This window comes from Macrotis lagotis, chromosome X, assembly GCF_037893015.1.
Source record: "Macrotis lagotis isolate mMagLag1 chromosome X, bilby.v1.9.chrom.fasta, whole genome shotgun sequence".
NCBI lineage: Eukaryota > Metazoa > Chordata > Mammalia > Peramelemorphia > Peramelidae > Macrotis > Macrotis lagotis.
In genome coordinates, this window is record NC_133666.1 from 274,396,153 (window position 1) to 274,399,496 (window position 3,344).

At 39.1% G+C, this 3,344-nt stretch overlaps 1 pseudogene; it reads left to right on the top strand.

The window, feature by feature from the left end:
- Positions 1-759: 759 nt before the first annotated feature.
- LOC141499033 (alpha-enolase pseudogene) lies at positions 760-1,986 on the top strand (annotated as a pseudogene).
- Positions 1,987-3,344: the final 1,358 nt, after the last annotated feature.

A 3,344-nucleotide genomic window follows, 5' to 3' on the forward strand; every position in this document is an offset into this window, starting at 1 on the left:
AGTCAGATACAACTGAAATGACTGAACAACAAATTGACAATGTTATCTTCCTGCTATTGATTGAGGAATGAATGTCTAAACAAATTCTGGAACAAAAATGTGATAAAATACTGTTGTGCTGAAAGAAAATATTAATATAAAGGCTACATGGGCTGGGGGGACATGAACCAATAAAAAGTGAAGAAAGAAAAATCTGGAAAAATATATAAGATAAATACAACAAAATAAATTGAAACAATGAGAATAAAATTAAAACAACAAAATATGAAATAATAATGGCCAAATCTGGCCCCAAATCTGAGAAGATTTTCCCAAACTTATTTGCAGAAAGAGGTCATGGCTGTGGGAAACTGAATATATCTAGCTAGCTATCTATACATAACTATATGTGATGTTTATTTATATGACTGACATTTAAAGCAGTTTTCCTATCACAAATATATTTTGACTGACATATGTGTGTGTGAAATATACATTATACATATATAAAGATGATGAATGCAATATGTAGTACATATATATACATATATTTAGTTTTGTTGAACTTTTTTAATTTTTAAGTTACTTTTATAGCTTCTCTAGGAAAAGGTAAGAGAGAGATACAATTGGGCACTTTCTGTCCTACAGTCTTGGAATTCTCACCTTCCTTATCTTTACCTTCTGTTTTTTCTAACTTCCTCAAGTCTCAAAAATCCCACCTTCTACCCTCAGCCTCTATTCTGTGAACCCAGCATAGCAATTTCCATGCAGAAATTCAACATGTCGATTTTGAAAATCATTGCAAGAGAGATCCCTGACTCTTGGGGAAACTCCATCATTGAAGTTGATCTCTGCACTTCAAAAAGGTCTCTTCAGAGCTGCTGTGCCTAGTAGGCCTTCTATTTCTACTGGAACTCTGAGACAATGATAAGGCCCACTATATGGGGAAAGGTGTCTCAAAATGTGTTGAGCAAATCAATAAAACTACTGCCCCGACCCTGACTAGCAAGAAACTGAATGTTGTGGAGCAGGACAAGGTTGATGGCTCTGAGAATAAATCTAAATTTGGGGCAAATGCCATATGGGGAGTGCCTCTGCCTATTTGTAAGGCCAGGGCTGCTGAGAAAAGTGTCTCCTTGTTCTACCATATTGCTGATCTTGCAGGCAATGTAGAAGTCATCTTGCCAGTTCCAGCCTTCAATGTGCTCAATGGTGTCTCCCATGTTGGTAACAAGCTAGCAATGCAGGAGTTCATGATCCTCCCTGTTGGAGCAGCAAACTTCAAGGAGGCCATGCACATTGGAGCTGAGGTCTACCACAACCTGAAGAATCTGTTAAGAAGAAATATGGACAGGATGCCCACGGTATTGCATTGGCATGGATGTTGCTGCCTCTGAATTCTTCTGATCTGGGAAATATGACTTGGACTTCAAGTATCCTGATGATCCCAGCAGATACATCTCACCTGTTGAACTTGGGGACCTCTACCAGAGCTTCATCAAGAACTATCCAGGGGATGATCTCACAGTGACCAATCCCAAGCGCATTAAAAAGGCAGTGAACGAGAAAAAGCTTACAACTGCCTCCTGTTCAAAGTGAACCAGATTGACTCTGTGACTGAATCTCTCCAGGCATGCAAGCTGGCCCAGTCCAGTGGGTGGGCAGTAATGGTTTCACATTGTTCTGGGGAGACTAAAGGTAGACCTGGTGGGTCTGTGCACTGGGCAGATCAAAACTGGGGCCCTCTGCCAATCTAAACATTTTACCAAGTATAGCCAACTTCTCAGAATTGAGGAAGAGCTGGGCAGCAAGGCTAAATTCACTAGGAACTTCAGAAACCCTCACCTCTGTAGAAGTCATTGTCCAAAGAATGGGCAGCACCAAGTAGTAGACCAGTTTTGTTTTGGGGATAGGGGCCTCTGCTACTTACCTCCACCTCTCTCTCTTCTACCTTTCTGTGTTTCTCACTGCTTCATTAGAAACTGTCCTATCAGAGACTGTACCTGATCATTTGGTCCTTATCATCTTGTGACTGGGCTAGAATGATCTGTTCTCACCCCCACCCCCAGTATGTGCAAAGCCATATACTTGTGATGCAGCCCCAACAAGCCCACAGGCCAGATCCTTAGTGGGTTCTATGTGCAGAATGAAAGTATTCAGAAAATCCACTGGGAAAAAAAATCTCACCTTCTACCTGATTCTTGGACTCCTATAATGTCTTCCCTCTGAGATTAGATTGAATATAATTTTTTGTACATAGTTGTTTGCATCATTTTCTCCATTAAATTATAAACTCCTTGAGGTCAGAGACTGCTTTTTCTTTTGTTGTTATATTGCTGAGGCTTAACACAGTATCTAAAATATAGTAGGCACTTAATAAATGCTTATTAATTTGGGTTTGAAATGTTGGTGTTATAAATTAGAGACTGAGCTGATGATTTCACTGGTATAGAGAACTTCTCAGCAAAGAAATACTACCTAATGCAGGTTGGTACTTTCTCTGCATCTTAGAATCTTAGAAAGTTGACTAGAGCACTGAGAGGTTATCCATCTTCCCCAGAGTCACATAGCTCACAAATGTAAAAGGCCAAATTTGAGCCCAGATCTTTCTCTTTAAAGATAGCTTTCTTGCCACTATATCATAGTGGCTCTCAGTAATAAAATATGTCATCAAATATATTTTTAAATTGTCTGCTGCTCCAGGAGAAATATAGACTCACAGGAGATTTTATCAAGGGAACTAAAATACTTTTAGGAGACATTTAACCTGGATCAAAGCCTCAGATATTGGGTGAATTCTTTTTTTAAAAAATATGAAAAAAAACCTGGACAAGAATGTCTCAGGATGATGATGAGGCACTGGTGGGTTGAACAGTATACTTTTGCAGGAAGTTATTTGCCTGAGCAAGTCACTTAACTTCAATTTGCCTTAATCTACTGGGGGGGAAATGGCAAACCACTCCAAAGAGATGGATACAACTGAATGACTGAACAACAACAACAAACTGTAGATATGGATTCCAATTCTAGCTCTGTACTGATTAGCTGATTCAACTGGATATGACCTCTCTGTGTCTTAATTCCAATCCTTCATCTCTAAAAATAATTCAGTTGAATTAGGTGGTGGTGAAAATCATCTTCAAAATATAGTCTTTGGTGCTTCTTCCCTGTTTCTCCTCCCCTTCAAGAAAAGACTGAAATCAGCATCTAACACTGAATCATACTGGACTTAAGTACGTGAACCATCTAAATCTTTTGACATAGCTCTGTCAATTTTAGTTGCTGATAGGCATGGTCCATAAAAAAGAAATCTAGCCTGTAAACCCCAAGATAGCTTGTTGTGTCTCATTGATCAACCAACAATA